We start from the raw sequence: 20,451 nt of genomic DNA, 5'->3' as shown, positions 1-20,451 counted from the left end.
AAAACTAGTAACTAGGGAATTTAAAAATTAAAACATCTTTCATAATTTTCAGATTAAAAATATTTTATTGGAAATTTGAACATTGCTGTGCACATACATAATGTTGGTTTATGAGGATCAATTAGACATTGATGCCCTGTAAATTTTATGTCTCTATTTGCACTACTAAATGTGCTTGAAAAATGATGCACATGTGGTTTTGCTTCTTACTTCATGGTAGCTTTATTCTATTGTGATAATGATGATTTTATTATATTGGGAAAATAATGAAGAATAGATTTTTTTATTTAGAAAATCATCATAGATTGTCATTGATGTGTTTTACCTACAATATTAATATTTTTGTAAAATTCTCAAGAGGGATAACTTCAAATGAAGAAATATTTAAATTTGAAATACATATATATATATATATATATATATATATATATATATATAGAAATAGAGATGCTGCTGTAGTTTGATTTGGACTATTCATATTTAAACTTAATTGATAAAACAGCAATTGATAGAAGTTGAAGATTTTCAATGATAATTATTTTGTTTTAGTTCTTATGGATACAAATTTAAGTCTCTCTCTGTCTCTCCTTCCCCTCCTCTCCTAACCTCTCTCTCTCTCTCCCTCCCCCACTCTGTCCTTCGTGTGTGTGTGTGTGTGTGTGTGTGTGTGTGTGTGTGTGTGTGTGTGTGTTTGTGTATACTTTTCCATACAAGTGTATATATTTGGGATGTTGGGGTATCTTCCTCAATAGATTCTGAGCTTTATGTTTGAGACAGTGTCTCTCATTGGACCTGTGTATCCCCATTTAGGGTAGATGGGATTACAGATGCACATTGCTATGATCAGATTTTATATGGGTGCAGGGCACCCAATGATCTTCCTAACCCCAAATTTTATCTTTTTGTAATGAACAGGAGAGCTATATTATTTTTGTATCTGATTTAATGCACAATGATATTTTTCCAAAAACACAGGCAGAAAGAAGATATGATTATTCATATATGTATATATATATACTTTCTTCTGAAATGAATTCAAATATTTAGTGTTGTAGAAAAGACAAACAGACTTTGTCATTTCTTACCAACCCTTTCCTAACCAGTCTGTGTTCCATGCTTTGTGATTTGATGAAATATGGCCAGTATATTTGGCTACAACATTGGAACAATTTGGTTAACTAAAAGATGCTTGGTAAACTAAAAGAGATATCATCCATTTGGGCTTGTATCTGACTTGGCCCAAAGTTCACTCTAACTTATTAGAGATTTGTAGATGTTTTCTTATTTTTCCAAATTTGAGTTTTTATTTAATTTTCCAAGAAGTCTCAAGAAACAAATTGAACACATTTTGTGCTTCTGTCCCTAGTATTATTAAATAAGCAATTAGGATCATTATAGGAGAATTAGAATTATGTACCCAATATTTTTAATTATTTCATCAAGAATTAAGAGGCCTAGAAAGCAAAACCATATATTATTTAAGAAATGTTTAAAAATACATTAACTTGAAATGAATTTATTTGTTCTGTAATTTGTTAATTGGAACTTAGAAACAGGAGAAAACTCAAAATAAATGAAAACAGTATTTTCAAAATAAGAACAAAATCATTTCTAACAATGTGTCAAATAGCACATTTGAAGAATTAGTTGATTTAGAAACAAAAATGTTTGTAGCAATAAGTGTTTTACTTCCCTTCAGTATAACTGGTCAAATACTAAAAGATTCTAATGGCTTAAGTATCACAAATATTGGTTGCTCCCTTATAATATGGTTTCCTATCCTGTTGTAGAATAATATTATGTATTATTATTTTAAGATGTGTTACATTTTTCTTATGCTGTGGAACATTTGCTTAATGATGCAAAGCTATGTTGCATTCTTTTATGTTACATTTGTTTAACTCTCTGAAGTTGTGTTACTGTGCCTGTCTAAAACACTTGACAGTCAGATAAGGAGCTGAATGGCCAACAGTCAGGCAGGAGAAAGGATCGGTGGTGCTGGCAGGCAGAAGGAATAAGTAGAAGGAGAATCTGGGAGGAAAAGAAGAAAGAGCAACAGAACAAGGAGAGGAGGACGCTAGGGCCAGCCAGCCAGCCATACAGCCAGCCATGGAGTAAGCATGAGAGTAAGATACCCTGAAGTAAGAGGAAGGTATAAGCCCAGAAGCAAAAGAGAGACTGGATAATTTAAGAAAATCTGGCAAGAATCAAGCCAAGCTAAGGCTAGGCATTTATAATTAAGATAAACTTTTGTGTGTGATTTATTTGGGAGCTGGGTGACAGGTCCCCCAAAGAACAAAAAACAACCAACAATACTGTCCAGAGACCAGAAAGGTAAAACAGATGCTGTGATACCATCTGCTCAATTTCTCCAAATCAATCCCTTGTCAGCATATCTTTAGAGTGGCATCACTTTCTCTCAGTGAATTTAGATTTTAAAAAAAGGGGAAAATGGAAAAAAATAATAAAAAGTTATGGGAAGAAACAGAAACAGAAATTGTGGGCCTGGCATTTTTAAAAAATAGTTTTTCAATTATGTATTTTCTTAATACCTGAAATAGCCACAAAGGAATGATTAAAGAAGCTATACCTGATCTTAAAAATCATAGTATCATATCCATGTTTTTGTTGATTATGTGAGCAACGATATCCCACAAAGAAATTAGAATGGAACATATATAGGCAAGGTTGATAATATGGACACTTAATAGGAATGCTCAAGATAGAAATTTTAGCTTAGTTCAGAACATGTGCAAAAACTGATTTCCCTCAACACTGCAAGTAAGTGCTAAAATCTCCCATGCTAGTCAATTACAGTGTTCATTCTCCAACTGTTTTCAGCCTATGGGCAGTGAAGGTGGAATTAAAGAGCAATCACCTTATAAAAAGAACTTAATGTAGTTTACACTTCTTATTTATATCATCTTCTTAAATGCTGAAATGCTTCACTCAATATAGTATAACATAAGACTATTTTTATAAGTCTTGCTTATAAAACTGCAATCACAGTGCAATTAAAATGCCACTGCAATTAAAGTGTGTGTAATGGAACATTCAGAAATGTACACATGACTATCCTTTATAACTGCCAAGGGAGACATTTCATATTCTGGTCTCTCAACTTATAGGATTCATTTAGCTAACAAGGGAACGTCTTTACACACACAATAGCTTTAGTCACAAACATGCACACACATCTTTTGTAGGATGTTGTATGTTTATAAACACTAAAATGAAAATTTCAGGGAGCTCTAGTTTGAAGTTTGGATTACAACATAAAGGTGAAATTTATTTTTGTATATTTTTGTATTGTGTTTTATATTTTGGTTTCTCTTTGTTTCCAAATGAGAAAAAAAGCCTGAGTAAAATCCTAGTACCAGAAATTCTACTATTTGCTGTATGTAAGTTAGTTGAGTCACAAAGCCAATTGGCAAGGTAGTTCTCTTTTTCAGTCACATATGGGAAAGAAGATTAGACCCAAAGGTGTACTCACTTATACTTAGTAAGTTTCAGGATTGAAATGCAAATGTGACTATGTTTAGTAGCAAACCCTTCCTCACATGTAAACTCGACTTTTGTACTGTTGTTTCCAGTGTAAGCATATGCATTGATGGATTTGCAAATGTTTTTGGTTACTAAGTATTCCTTTAGTATTTTGGGTATATTTTATTTAAATACACATAGACCCTTACAGATGCTCTAGCTTCACATCTTTATTTCATTTAACTTTACTTTAAGGTGATGTGATTGAATCCAGAATTTCATGCACATTTATAGGAACTTTACTACTTATGTCCTTAGCCTTTTAGTATTTATTTTAAAGTAAAGGTTATGAAGGTACAATTAATTAAAGTGACTGTTTCAGGTTCTCAACAAGTGAAAAGACAGAGCTTATAATCTTAAAATTCTTAACAATTAAGTCTCATTGTTTTGATTGTTTATTATTTTCAAAGAACTTGTGGTGTAAAAACTGCCCAATTATTGTACATTACAAATGTGCATCATGGATATTTCAAAGTATTGATTTAACAGATTTGACTTTAGGGCCAAATGAATGGCTCAGGGTATAAAGTGCTTGCTAAGCAAGCATGAGGATCCAGAGAATCTGTGTATAGCTGGACGTGGTACCATATATCAGTAATCGAAAGGACCAGATGGGAGACAGAGATGGAGGAATCCTCAGAAGCATGTGATCCAACTAAGGTGGCATACAATCTGGAGATCCTATCTCAAACAAGATGGGAATTGAAGACTGATACCTGAAGTTGTCCTCTGACCTCCACTCATGCCATGTCAACTTCCCACACTGGCATACATACATATGTTTAAAATAGAAAAAGGGAAATGTGGTGGTATTTTACTTGTACTGAAATGTGATTTTAATTGTATGTTAATAAATAAAGTTGCCTGGGGGTCAGAGCTATTAGAGCCATAGCAAGTGCATGGCGGTGGTGGCGCACGCCTTTAATCTCAATACCATAGAGGACCTGGAGGGCTGTACATACAGGCAGTGATGAGGCAGTCACGTGTTTTGGTTTAAAACCAATGAGAAGGCAGAACAGCTAGACTATATAAAGACATACACACAGGAAGTAGGTCCTTTTCGGAGAGCTCTCTTGACTGAAGAGGATCGCTGAAGCAGGAAGGGTGAGGCTCTTAGCTCTGACCTCTTGGCTTTCTTCTCTGAACCGGCTCTTTGTTTCTTATTTAATAAGATGGTTGGTTACATCTACATATATTAGTTAGGGTTACTATTGCTACAATGAAACACCATGATCAAAAAGCAATTTGGGGAGGAAAGCATTTATTTGGCTTATGCTTCCATATCCTGTTCGTCATCAAAGGAAATCAGGGCACAAACTCAAACAAGGCAGGAACCGGGAGGCAGGAGCTGATACAGAGGTCATTGAGGGGTTCTGCTTACTAGTTTGCTCTCCAAGACTTGCTCAGTTTGATTTCTTATAGAACTCATCTAGAGATTCCCCCCACCATTGGCTGGGCCCTCCCCTATCAAGCATTAACTAAGAAAATGCCCCACAGCTCAATTTTCTTTTCTAAAGCAAGTCAGAGATTTTTTCCAAATAAGTTTTTAATTTTTTATTCGGTTTATTTGGTAAAAATATCCATTCCAATATAATATCTTCGCTCTGCATTAAAATTCCTGTAGGAGAATGCCTAGAGGGTAAAATAACCAAAATGCAATCCAGCTTCGGATCAATACAATCCACATGTCCTTCAAGGACTTTCTTTTCTACCAAGGCCAATTCTTTCTCAGGTTCAGGTGATAATTCTCTTGGACTGTTTAAGTCCTTGTCACCTTCTAAGGTTTTGAACGAAATATTCAGTTCATCATTTTTTACCCCAACAATAGTTCATAGATGAGAAATGTTTCCAAATAATCTTTGAAAGTCATTAAGAGTCTGTAGTCAATCTCTCTTAATTTGCACCTTTTGGGGTCTAATTTTTTGTAGCTCTATTTTATATCTTAAATAATTAATAGAATCTCCTCTTTGTATCTTTTCAGGAGTAATTTGTAATCTCCAGCAAGGCAAAATTTTCTTTACTTCTTCAAACATTCTTTCTAAAGTATCTGCATTTGAGTCAGCTAGTAAAATATCATCCATATAATGATAAATTATAGATTTAGGAAATTTTTACGTATCACTTCCAATGACTGTTGTACAAAATCTTGGCACAGGGTTGGGCTATTCCACATTCCCTGTGGGAGGACCCTCCATTGAAATCTTTTAACCGGTTGAAAATTATTGTAAGTAGGCACCATGAAGGCAAATCTTTCTCTGTCTTTTTCTTGTAAGGGTATTGGAAAGAAACAGTCTTTTAAATCAACAACTATGAGAGGCCATCCTTTTGGTAACAGAATAGGCAAAGGAATTCCAGATTGTTAGAGAGCCCATTGGCTGAATTACTTTGTTAATTGCTCTAAGGTCTGATACCATTCTCCATTTACCAGATTTCTTTTTAATAACAAATACAGGAGAATTCCAAGGGCTGGTTGATTCTTCAATATGCTGAACATGTAACTGTTCTTCTACCAGCTCTTCTAAAGTCTGGAGTTTCTCTGTTATTAAAGGCCATTGCTGAACCCATACTGCTTGTCTGTTAACCATTTTAAAGGTAGAGCTGTTGGTGTCTTTGGAAGATCATCAGTTTTTGTGCCCTGTTCTTGTATAATATGGATGGCTGGTGACCACTCATTAGAATAATATCTTCTACTATTTCTCTCAGAAACATGTGCTAGTTTATGATTTGTTTCTGAGGTTGGAGGGATGTTAATCTGAGTATTCCATTGTTGCAACAAGTCTTGACCCCACAGTTTCATAGCTATGTTAGCCACATATTGTTTTAATTTTCCTCTCTGTCCTTCTGGACCTATACATTTGAGCCATCTTGCACTCTGTTTCACTTGAGATAATGTTCCAATTCTTAACAATTGAACGTTTATCTCCTGAAGAGGCCAAGTTGGATGCTAAAATTCTGGTGCAATTATGGTAACCTCAGCACCTGTGTCTACCAGACCAGACAAAAAAACACCATTTATTCTTATTGTTAATTTTGGTCTTTGTTCATTTATAGAAGTTTGCCAAAAATTTTCATTATGTTTTCTCCTGAATTTTCTGTTCTCTCTGTCTCAGCTGTTTCATCATCCCTATCAGCCTGATTTATTCCATTAGGCATCTGGTTATTTAATTGCTCTGAGTAGGGGTTTCTTCTATGACTGCAGGAAAGGTCTGAACTGGATTTGCTGTGGGGACCTGCCTGAGGTTCCTCTGGGAGTTTCCCAAAGACCGAGGCAAATTATTACCTTGCCTGTCCCTTGTTGATCTACATTCGTGGGTCCAGTGATTTCCCTTACCACACCTTCTGCATACTCCACAAGGAAGGGATTTTCTGTTGCCATTGTTCCTTGAAGAAACATTGTTTCTAGGAATGACCTGTTTACAGTCCCTTTTCAAATATCCTTGCTTTCCACATCCAAAACATCTAACATTCCTCAAACCTTTTGAAATTGCTTCTCCTACCCACATATCATCATGGTCATGAGCCTCAACATTAACCGTTTCTCTAATCCAATCTTCCAAGGAGCAGATCTTGCCTTTAACGGCCTGATTATTCTCTTGCATACTGCATTTGCGTTCTCAAAAGTCAAAGATTCGATTATTATCTGACTGGCTTCTGAATTTGGGACCATTCTCTTTACTGCTGAAGCTAATCTTTGTAAGAAATCTGTGAAAGATTCTTTTGGGCCCTGTATAACCTTTGTAAATGACTCAGGTTTTTTTCCTGGTTCCTCAACTCTGTCCCATGCATTCAAGGCTGCCATTTGACATAGAATTAGGGTTTGGACATCATATAAACATTGTGTTTGTACTGAAGGATATTGGCCTTCTCTAATAAGCTGATCCTGGCAGACTTGTATTCCTTTATCCCTCCATTGTTTTTCTATATTTTTAGCCTCTTGTTTGAACCACATTTGCCACTGGAGCTTTTGTCCAGGTTCAAGAACAGCCTGTGCCAGCTCCTGCCAGTCCTGTGGTAGAATCCTATTACAAGTTTACCAGGTGTTTAACATTTGCTTTACAAAAATTCTCTTTTAAATAGTTTTTTTCCTTTAAAATATTTAATATCTTAATTGATTTACCAAGTCTGTGTAGAACAGTAGAAATCTGAGGGAATTTCAAAACAGCTAACTAGCTTCCAAGGTGGGGATCCAGAGAGAGAGAGAGAGAGAGAGAGAGAGAGAGAGAGAGAGAGAGAGAGAGAGGGAGAGGGAGGGAGAGAGAGAGAAGCCACAAGTTCTGGCTAAAAGCTGAAATCCAATCACATGTTCCTGCTTGTGGAGCTTGGGCTCTGGCTTCCTTAAGCTCCGACCATGTGCACTGGCGTTTCTTTGTAGCTGTTGCAATTACAGTCGAGTGCCGCTGACTGGTAGCTCCGGCAGGCCTGAGTTGTTTGTAGCATCAGCTTTAAGCAAGTAGCTCCAGCTGTGGGTAACTGCTTGTAACTATGGTCAGTTGGGCCTGAGACCTAAGCGAGCTGGGCCTGAGCTAGGGAGCAGGGCCGCCCAGGTGGGAAACCGGACCTGACGCCAACCCAAGCCAAGCCAAGCAGTTTTTAATGAATTCCCGCCACATGGGTGCCAAATGTAGATGTAACCGTCTTGTTAAATAAGAAACACAGAGCCCAATGCAGAGATGAAAGCCCAAGAGGTCAGAGTAATAGCTAAGTGCTAAAAACCTTACCCCTCACTGTTGCTGCTTTCCTCCTCAGCAAGAGTGCTATTTCCTGTGTATCTGTCTTCTTATAGACTTTCTATTTTGCCTTCCCATTGGTTGTAAACCCAAACACATGACTTCCTCATCACTGCCCACCTATATAGACCTCCAGGTCTTCTGTGGTTGGTATTGAGATTAAAGGCATGTGTCTCCATGCTGGTGGTATCCTTGAACACACAGAGATCTGCCTGTCATGTGATCGGGATTAAGGGCGTGTGCTACCACTGCCAGACTTCTGCTATGGCTTGCTATTAGCTGTGACCCCCAGGCAACTTTATTTTTAACATACAAATAAAATCACATTTCAGTACAAATAAACTATCACCATAAACTCCATGGAACTAGAGTGGACAAGTCAAAGGACACTGCCAAAGATAAAAATTGGGGAGAAACTTAATATTTTTTAAAACTTACCTTTTTATTCCTTCTGAGGACTTGGTAGACTGATCTTAAAACACAACTCATCATTCCAAGCCATTTGTATTTCATATAATATGTCATTTGCTCCTAATGATTGTGAATAGGGATTCTGATTTTCTCTAACCATAGAATATGGCAAACATGGTAGAACTTTGGAGATGTCTTTGGGATCCCAAATCATTCTATATTGATTTAATACTAAGGGAAATCATGTGGAGGTAAGTATGACTTGATCAGTTGAAATTCTTTTATATCAGAACTAAACAAGCTTGATAAAGTATATGTTCATGTTCAATACGCATAGAAAACTGTGGCTAGCCCTTAATAACTGAGGGTTGCCTCAAGCTGATGGCAAAAAGCTAAGGCCCTTAATATACAGGTGCAAAACAATTCTGACAACAAACTTTATCGGCTTAGAAGCAGATTTTCCCCCAAATGAAGCCTCCAAATTAGAATATTTGGAGGCAACAACTTAGTTGAAATCATGAGAGATCCCAAAAAACGACCAAAATTCCTGACTCAGTTATAAATTACATAGTTATAATAAATGTTATAAATACATGTTATGTTGTTATATTAAGCTGCTTTGTTGGTGATATTGATTACAAATAAAAATCATGTATACAGTTATATGTCCATTGTATCAGTTCCTATCTAAAGCATAATAATATTGTGGGCTAGAAAAAAAATATAGCACTTTAGTATGTACAGGGAGGAAAGAATGTGTTTTTTTTTTAATTTGGTTGGTAATGAATAAAACTGTGGAGAAAACAAACCTTTAAATTAGGTAAAATTTTCCTTGTTGCTATAGACACCAAATGCTTCTGCTGTGTAATATTAGTTTAAGATGTGTTGCATTCATTTATGCTGAGAAATATTTGTTTAAGGATATAAAGATGTGCATTATTTTATATTGCATTTGTTTAACTCTGAAAGCTGTGTTACTTTGCCTACCTAATTGTTGTAATAAACAGCCAATAGCTAGGTAAGAGAGGGATAAGTGGTACTGCCAGGCAGAGAGAATAAATAGGAAGAGAAATCTAGGCTCGAAGAAGAAAGCAAAGAGCTAGAGAAGAAGGAGAGGAGGACATCAGGGATCAGCCACCCAGCCACCCAACTTCATTGCTAGCCACAGAGTAAAAAGGGAAGAAAGATATATAGAATAAAGAAAGGTAAAAAGCCCAGAAGGAAAGTGTGGAAGAAGAGAAATGGGATAAGTTAAGTTAGAAAAGCTGGCTATAAACAAGCCAATCTAAGGTGGAGCATTAAAGTAAGAATAAGTCCTAGTGTATTTATCTGGGAGCTGAGTGGTGGGGTGCCAAAAAGTAAACAAAACAAAACAAAGAAACAAAACAACTACACACTTCTGATCGAAATTTTTCTCATCTTTTTTTCAAAATACTCACACTTTTTCATGTAAATGAACAAAATGGGTTCATAAGCTACTTTCCTAATAGCAGCATTGAGTAGCACAAACACTTTCACATGAAAGTTATAATGGGTCAGATTTAAAAACACATGATTGAAAGGTTCAAGTGGCACAGTTTTAAGTTACTGGTTATCCATGCTTTTGCAAATGTCAAAGACTCCAAGAAAGTACTTGCATAGATCAAGATCACTTTTTAAAATAAAGAAACTGTAATTCTAAAAGAGTAAATGACTTGCCCAGCAAAGCATGTACAATAATTAAAACTCAGACCATTTGCAAGAGGCCAAGAGTTATTTTCTGTGATGGCATTTTACTTCTGAAAAGAAAACACATTTAGCTATTAACAGCCATTAACCTTTTGTTAAAATTTACATCTATTCTTAGCAGAAAACCCCTGAAGGTATGGGTGTAAGCAAAGATGAAAGAAAATATCATGGCAATGAAGTTACTGTTTAGCTTTTATAATGCTTAGAAGATTTAAGAAATAGCAATACAACAGTAGATGCCTCTAGATAGATGTGAAAGATGAATACTGTGTTAATAACATACTTGAGTTTGTTATTTGTTACAACCAGGAATACTGAGTGAGCGTTATTGTTGTCTTTCAACAAGAGACTGTTAAGATGATATTTTTAATGCAATCTGGCTTATGAAACTTTTTGTAAGTTCTAAGAGAAGACATATGGTCTGGATTGGTGTTGTCAAGAAACATAGGCTATTTGGTGATCATGTATAGTGTGTTAATAATTTTTATTCAGAAGTATGAGAAATGGATGAAGGTTCCAAATGTTAAGGAGGTAGCAGTCACTCTTGGAAGCTATTATATAGGCTAGTTGGGCTTTCTGTATCACAGAGTTCTTATTTCTGTGTGTACAATAATATGATTGTGAAATGGCAAGATTTTGTCACCCAGTCATGAACACAAGCCAGATTTGTCTCACATTGACATCTATGGATGATGTTCATGTTTATCAAGAGAAGATAATAGTCACTAAGTAAGTAACAGCATTTTTCTTTTTGGTGGACATCCAGGTTAATATAGAGCTACCCTTCTGCCCCATGCTTTCAAACAAAGTTCAATTGAGGAATGCTGGACCCCCAATCTGTAGGTGGGCAGTGAGCTTAGATACTGTTGCTACAACTTCTGTATTTATGAAAGTGATTAGACTAGAAGGAAGTGCTTGACCCAGGGTGGTCAAATAGCAACCACAATCCACAGAACTTTGGCTGAAACTACATAGAAGTTGTATATTTTAGTGACATTTTTTTACTTTGAATTTATAGACTCAGACATTTTTTTTGCCTATACACTGAGTTTCAAGACCCTAGTGTGAAACAATGGCTAGACCCAAAACTATGCTTTCTTAGACTGCCTGTTTATAAATTTGAGATTATGTACTTCTCCATAATTGCTTGTCTAAAGAATGTGTACTTCAGATAACTAACAACTGTCCATTTACTTTGCCCTACATAGCACGTTTTTCCCCAGTTCCTCTATTCTAACCACTCGAGTGTCTGTAGTACATGGAAAAATTCATCTAGCTCTTAAAAGGAGCAGTTTAATTTCATTTAACTTCTCCTTCTAACAGCCAGAAGATCTTTCTGGATGCTCCGTTTTAGAAATATTTATTTCGTGCAAGTTCAAGAAGGTAATTGTAGACATCTTTATTTTAGTATGGAAAGATATTTCTAATTTTTAAATATATTTGAATTGTTTTTTATTTTTATTTTTACAAATAGTAAATTATCAATTCATTCCCCATATCTCATTGCCTCACTTCCAATTCCTCCTATACACCCTACCACTATTTGTTTCCAACTTCATATATAAAACCCAGAGTCCACTCTGTGGTGTTCATATGTGCATTACTGTAAGGTCAACCTACTAGAGCATGGACAGTCACCAAGGAGCCTTATCATTGAAGAAAACTGACTGCCCCCTGTAGCAGCCATCAAATGTCAACAGTTCCTCACTTAGAGGTGACAATTTGTGACTCTTCCCATCCATGCTTGGACTGACTACCTGGCTTGACTTTGTGCAAGTTCTATGCATGTAGTCTCTGGCCCTGTGAAGTCTTGTATGTAACAACCTACTTGTATCTAGAAAACACTGTTTTGACCAAAAACTTGAAATGAGGTACCTTATATCTGGAAATGAGGTTTGTATTTTGTAGACTATATTATCTGGGCAGGCCATTATTTCCACATTATAGGAAAATCCAATTTAAACTATTTATATACATATACATCTTAGGATGCTTTTATAGTAGTAGGTTTTTGTGATAGTTTGAATGTAATTGGTCCACATATGCCTATAGGGAGTGGCACTATTAGAAGGTGTGGCCTTACTGGAGGAAGTATGGCTTTGTTGGAAGAGGTGCATAATTAGGGGGTGGGCTTTGAGTTCTCTACAGCTCAAGCCAGTTCATTTCCTTCTGCCTGTGGATCATGATATAGGGCCCTCAGTTCCTCTAGCACCATGTCTACCTGCATGGTACAATGGTTTCTGCCATAACAATACTGGACTAAACCTCTGAAACTGTAAGCCAGCCCCAATTAAATGTTTTCCTTTATAAGAGTTGCCATGGTCTTGGTGCCTCTTCACAGCAATAGAACATTAAATGAGACAGTTTTTCTGTAGTTTCCAACTTAAACATACACATTTAAAGATTTGAAGATGGTGTCTATATATGAGGGAAGATTCATCCCACTGGTGTCTGTGTTACAACAGTATAATAGTCTCTATTTCCATTCATATGCATGAAAATTTCATACTATAACTTTTCTTTATAGCGGAATAAAATTCCATTGTGTATATGTAGCATATTTTCATTATCCATTTATCAGTAGATGGCCATCTAGGCTGTTTCCATTTCCTGGTATTGTGAATAAAGCAGCAACAAACATGGATGAGAACTTTTTCTGTAGTAGTATATAGAGACATTTGGGCATATATCTAGAAATGATATGGCTGTTGCAAAGAGGTAGATATATTATTTCTAGCTTTTTTTTTAGCAATCTCCACACTGATTTTATAGCAATTGCATGAGTTTGCCTTTTCACTTACAGTGAATAAGAGTTCCTCTGTTTCTAGCATCTGTTGTCCTTTTTTTTTTTATTAATTTATTTTGCAATACAATTCAGTTCTACATATCAGCCACGGATTCCCTTGTTCTCCCTCCTCCCGTCCCCCTCACCTTACCCCCAACCCCCCCCCCCATTCCCATCTCCTCCAGGGCAAAGCCTTCCCCACAGACTGAGGTCAACCTGGTAGACTCAGTCCAGGTAGGTCTAGTCCCCTCCTCCCAGGCCGAGCCAAACAATCCTGCATAGGCCCCAGGTTTCAAACAGCCAACTCATGCAATGAGCACAGGACCCGGTCCCACTGCCTGGATGCCTCCCAAACAGATCAAGTCAATCAAGTGTCTCATCCATTCAGAGGGCCTGATCCAGTGGGGACCCCTCAGCCATTGGTTCATAGTTCATGTGTTTCCATTCATTTGGCTATTTGTCCCTGTGCTTTATCCAACCTTGGTCTCAACAATTCTCGCTCATATAAACCCTCCTCATTCTCGCTAATAGGAGACCATGGTAAATAAAGACCACATGAGAATAGGAAGAAGCAAAGTGCTAGAGAGGCCCACAGAAATCCACAAAGATACCCACACAACAGACTGCTGGCAGTGGTCGAGAGACAGCCCGAACTGACCCTACTCTGGTGATGGGATGGCCAAACACCCTAATTGTCGTGCTAGAAACCTCATCCAACTACTGAGGGATCTGGATGCAGAAATCCATGACTAGGCCCCGGGTGGAGCTCCGGGAGTCCAATTAGCGAGAATGTTGTCCTTTTTTTAACCTTAGTCATTCTGACTATGGTAAGATGAAATTTCCAAGAAATTTCAATTTGTGGCTTTCTGGTGGCTAAGGATGATGAACATTTAAAATATATTTCCCTGTTACTTATATGTATTCTTTAGGAACTATTTTTTCCATGCCCTGTTTTTCCATTGTGTTGTTTGGTTTTTTTATTTTTTTTTGGGGGGGGGGGGTATTTGTATATATCAGACACCAACCCACTGTCAGATGCAGAGTTGGAAAGTGATTTTTCCCATAGTATATGCTACCTCTTCACTCAAATATTGATGTCCTTTTCTATACAGAACCTATTTAGTTTCATGCAGTCTCCTTTCTCAATTGTTGGTCTTGAATCTTGTGCTACTCTACTGTGATCCTGTTCAGAGAATCTTTTGTGTGTGTGTGCCTGTAAGTTGAAATATATCTCTTACTTTCTCTTTTAAAAGATTTATGGATATCACATATGATAAGATCTTTGGTTCATTTGGAGTTGAATTTTATTCAGTGTAAAATATACATTATAGTTTTATTTGTTTACACATGGTTATTCAGTTTGACCAGAATCATTGAAGATGCTATGATTTCTCTTAATCTGTATTTTTGACTCCTTTGTCAAAAGGCATGTGGCTGCAGGAGTATAGGCTTATATCTGGGTCCTCAATTCTACCACACTGATACTTTCTTTGTTTTATATCAATATCATTATGCCTTTATTACTATAGCTCTATAGCATAACTTGCAATAAAGAATGGTTATATTTCCAATAGTGTTTTAATTGTTTAGAATTTTTGGCTATCCTGTGGCTTTTTGTTTCTATATTAATTGTAAGATTATTTTTTCAATTTCTGTGAAGCATGGCTTTGGAATTTCAATGGAAAAAGCATTAAATCTGCAGTTTGCTTTTGGTAGGATAGCCATTTTCACAATATCAATATCTAGTCTTTTGATGGTATGCCTGTACATACATGTTAGCTCTATTTCATATATGATGATCACTTTCTATGCTTATTTTCTTTGGGTTTAGATGTTCACTCCATTGGTGAAAGTAGGGTGCTTAAGTCATGTACTATTAATATGTTTTTTGTAATCTCTTGCTTTATGTCAGTTGCATTTGCTTTGTTAAGTTGGATAGACAGAATTTAGTGCACATATATTTAGTATTATAATGTGTTCTTGGTGGATTGTTCATTTGATCAGTATGAATTTACCTTCTTGGTCTTTTCTTATTAGTTTTAGTTTGAAGTTTACTTTGTCCGATATTAAAATAGTTGTGCCTACTTGTTTCTTGGTTCCATTTATTTGAAGTGCTTGTGTTCATCCTTTTACTCTGATGTGTTTCATACCTTTAGAGGTAAAGTGTGTTTCTTGCTACAGAATGGTGGATCCGGTATTTTGCTTCAGCCTGTTAGCCTGTGTTTTTTATTAGAAAGTTGATACTATTCATGTTTATAGTTATTATTGATAGATTTTTTTGGATCTTGTCATTTTGCTAAAATTTAAGTTGTTTGTTTTCTTAACCCTCCTTTGTATAATCACCAATCTAATTCTGTTATTTACCTCTCTGCCACCTATCAGATGTATTCATATTGTCTTTGAGTTCCTTGAGCAGATTTATAATTCCTATTTTGAATTCAGGATCTTGGTGGGAAGCAAAATAATTATTCCTCTATTTCTAATGCTTTATCACTTCAGACTTCAATTAAGAGATTTAATACTTAATCTTTAATTATTTGAATTCAGTAAAAGTATCTTCTCTGATAGAGCACATTTTTAGCTGTTAGCCTTTCCTTTAAAATAATCTAAAATGGCTTAAGTCCTTATTCTATGGACATTGATTACCCAGTAATTAGCAAAAAATCTATGAGATTCTCTTAGGAGGCAGACAGTAGGGAAATTTTTTTTCCTGATTCAGCTCACACTGCATCCTACTTTAGCAGATCCTGTTGGCAGGGGCAAAGGTGAGCCTATGGAAGCAAGAGCAGGAAAGCGGCCCCCACCCCTCCCTCATATGCCATGTGTTGGCACAGGTGAGGGAAATATGCCCTCTACCTTGCCACCTGCAGCAGGCCGGAGAGCCAGCTTTGAGGTTATGAGAATGGAAGAGGTAGCCCTTCCTCTCACCAGCTCCAGCACTCAGGAGAGTGGGCCCTGCACTTTGCCTGGGCAAAACAGGAGAGCTAGTGTGAGTACTAGTGAGCTGGACCTGAGGGCATGAGAGCAGGAGAGCGAGCAACACTCCTTGCTGACTTCTGCATTGGGTAAGCTAACTGGGGCCGTGCTGAACACTTCCCTCTGGTGGTGACAATGAGGAAAAGCTCCACCTCCCAGGCCCAGAACTAGGGCTACAAGTTAGCCCATTCCAACATCCACCTTATCTATGAACTGCTGGAGTATGTAAGGGGGCCAGACCTGCAGATCGAAGGCTACAGGATCTTCATGACACAGGACAACAGGATGTCCAAGAGAAGTCCCAGTGAGGTCCAATTTCGATAAGGTAGTAGAAGCCAGAAGGCTGGAGCCAGACCAATGGCTCATTACAATGAATACTCACTTACAAGTAAAGATGTAGGGATTAAAGGGTGTATTGTGTGGCTCACTGGGCCAGATTCCACGCCACGATTTTTGTTTGTTTGTTTGGTTGGTTGGTTTTATTTTTAAATTTTTGTTTGAGGTGGGAAGGTTGCAAGGGCAGTGGTTGCAAGGGGACTAGGAGATGAATGGGATTGGGATGCATGATGTGAAACCCACAAAGCATCAATAAAAAGTTAAAGGGAAAAAGAAAAAAAATGGAAGAGAAATTGCTCCATGACTTTTGTCCTTGAAACTACGTCTATAATTTCTGTTTCTACAACCTCAATATGTTTCTATTTTGAAGTTCATTAGGTAGTAGTGTTGTAAAACTTGTATTTGTACATGTCCTTACAAGTCCTGCAAAAACATGTCTTTTTCTAACTTCAGGATAGGAGATTATTGGCTCTTACTGTTGTACACTCACAAACACAACTGAAACTAAAATAGCTCCATTTAGCAACTAGATTTTACGTTCTTCATGTTATGAATGGATTATTCATAGAGAAGTCAGAATATGTAAATAAAAACTAGGAAAATATTATTTAATTGTTAAATACAGTATTTTTAAATGCCACAGCTATTGAATATGCAGATGTTGTGACAAGAGCAAGAAAAAATAATGGGAAAGGTGGCAAAGGAAAAAAGGATTAGTTGAAATTTTCAAATTGTTGATAACTGCATTTTAAAACACACTTTTTATATTATTAATTCTAAAACCCACATTTATACTAAAGATGATTTGTTGAGCTGTACTATCAAGTTATATATAACAGTGAAATTTTCCATCAGCTTTTAATTCACTGTAACAATGTTTTTAGGATATATTATTGTTAGACCTGTCTTAACTGTAAACTAATTTATATTTTTCAAAATATATTTTATTTGACCCCAAAATGGTGACTCACACTTATGAATTGTAACAATGGAAATTAATGTTTAATTTCTTCATAATAAATAGAATTATCTAGCTTAAGTAACAGGGATAATTTTTCACAAAATTCCACACTATTACTTTAGGATGAAGGAGTATTAAAAAGAACCAAAATGCATACATAACAATTATTCTAAATAATATTTATATAAATTCAAATATTGTATAAACTTTTAGATACAATAAAATATCTTTTATAATAAAATGTCCATTCACTTTCTTTTTTTATTCTTTTCTCATATATTACAACCTGTACTCAGTTTCCTCTCCATCCTCTCATCCCAGTTCTCTCCCCCGAATTCCCTCTCCTCCAGATCCATTCCTCTTCCTTTCCTTTCAGAAAAGGGCAGGCCTCCCAGGGATATCAACCAAACAACTTATCAAGTTATAATAAGACTAGGAATATCTCTTCATATTAATGCTGGATGATGCAACCCAGTATGAGGAAAAGGGTTCCAAAAGAAGGCAAAAAAAGTCAGACATATACCCACTCCCAATGTTAAGTCCCACAAGAACACCAAGCTACACAACCATGACACACACACACACACACACACACACACACACACACACACACACACACATATATATATATATGCAGAGGACATAGGTCAGACCCATACAACTCCCTGATTGTCAGCTCAGCCTCTAAGGGGCCTGGTTAGTTAATTCTGTGGGCCATTTTTTTAAAGCTGGAAACAACCTAGGTGTCCTTCAATCAAAGAATGGATAAAGAAAATGTGGTACATTAACACAGTGGAGCTGATAATAGCTGTTAAAAAAATGTTGTGAAATTTGCAGACAAATGGATGGAACTAGAGGAAATCATCCTGAATGAGGCAACCTAGACCCAGAAAGATAAACAAGGTATGTACTCACTTATAAGTGAATAATATCTGTAAAGTAAAGAATAATCATGTTACAGTCAACAGACCAAGAGAAGCTATGTAATAAGGCAGCTCAAGAGAGATGCATGGATCTCCCTGGGAAGAGGAAATAGAAAAAGTTTCGAGAGTTGACTCAGCTCAGGTGGGGATAGGAACAAGAGTGATTAGAGGAAGGCAAGGGAGAGAGAACTGGGAAAGATTACTGCTTTTTCTCATTCTGGAAGATCCAGTTCTTATATATTAAGAAACAGCTGTTGTGTTTTATGAAAATATATTCTGCATGATTTGTATATAGTATGATAACTACTGATTTAAACCATTAGTAGCTTCTGTTGTACAAATTTGGAGGTGAGCACTTGTGACTTCTCTGCCATTCACTGTAATATTTTACTCTATATTCACTGTAGAAAATGGGTGTCATTGAATAATATATACATGCATACAATATACCTTGGTCATATTTACTTCCATTGTACTCTTTGTCTTTTTCACACCTCCCTCTGAATCATCTACTTTTTCTTAAATAGCACCTTTTCTTTTAATTTCTTAATTATTAAAGATATAGATTCTGCATGTGAAAGAAAACACTCAATATTTGTCTTTCTAAATCTGGCATACTTAATAGGATGATCTTCAGTTCTATCCATTTCCTATGAAGATGTAATTTTATTTCCTTTTTTAGTCGAATAAATTTTCTTCATATCTTTATTCATTCAGGTATTGATGGGCATCTAGGTGGATCCCATAACATGACTCTCATGAATTGTGTTGAGACAATTACTTACTGAGGTAAGTTTGAGATTGCAGGTATCTCTGTTGCATGATGACTTAGCTTCCTTTGGGTATACCACTAGCAATCTGATAGATTCTTTTTGTGCTGAGAATTGAATACTGGGATCCACATACACTATGTACACATTGTACTACTGAGTAACACCTCCAGAGGATATGCTACCATTTTACAACAATATAAGCGATATATTTCTAGAGCATAATTTATCAGTCTAGAGAAGTGAAAGCATTCATTAATAAATGCACATGTGTACCTTATAATTATATCTAATAATTAATATTGCAACATTTACTTTTATTTTTAATGATCTAAATATTTGATGTCTACTCACTAGCCTGGGTTAAAATATGTCTAACATTGCATAAAATATTTGAAATTATTTTGAAAATATTTTGTACAATTCATATATTCTAAAATTGTTTTTATCCAACTGAGTCATTTAATGTTCCTTTTATATCACATTCCTATTTTTAATTATGATGCAATTCTTTCAATATTTAAGTGTATCTGTCAGTGAATTTAACCATGTGCCACAATGTGCAACAGTCACTGCTGTTCATTTCCCAAACTACTTCTTATGTCAAATAAAATTTCCCCATCTATTAAACCATTTCTTTTCCATAATTTTCTTACCTCTAATATAAAATGAAACTGATAAGGTCAATTATTCTTTATATGTGAATTTGCATATTGAAAGTATGTCATATCCACAATATCACGTAAAATGTGTCACTTTACATCTGGCTAATGTTATTCAGCATGTTTTCAAGATTCATATATCCTTTAGCCTATACCAGAATTTCATTTTCTTAGCTAAATAACATTCTGTTATATCTATTCATATGTTGGTGAGCACCTGATTTGCTTCCACATTTAATCCATTATGAAATATACTTCAAAAAACAGTGAACAAATGTTGAACAGAAGAAATATCTGTTTGGGTATCTTATTTACTTTAGGTATATACCTGGGAATGAAATTAATCAGTCATATGGTAATTCTATGAAGAACACTTTAAGGCACAGCCAGGTTTCCATAGCAGCCCTGTATGATGGTTCCAAATTCTTCACATTATTGTGAGTACTTGTTATTTTCAATTTTTAATGTAGACATCTTAGTAGATATAAAGTGTTATACTATTGTGATTTTATATTTATATCTCTAATGACTAATACATTTGTTTATCTTTTCATGTTGTTATTGGCCAAATTTGTTTGTCTTTTTTGAAATACTGATGACTTTTTTATTATAAATTGTCTCTTTTTGCT

The sequence above is a fragment of the Peromyscus californicus genome, unplaced genomic scaffold, assembly GCF_007827085.1.
Source record: "Peromyscus californicus insignis strain IS unplaced genomic scaffold, ASM782708v3 Scaffold_10__1_contigs__length_136768540, whole genome shotgun sequence".
NCBI classification, from domain to species: Eukaryota; Metazoa; Chordata; class Mammalia; order Rodentia; family Cricetidae; genus Peromyscus; species Peromyscus californicus.
The sequence above is the reverse complement of the archived record's forward strand: the minus strand, read 5'-3'. Positions refer to the sequence as shown.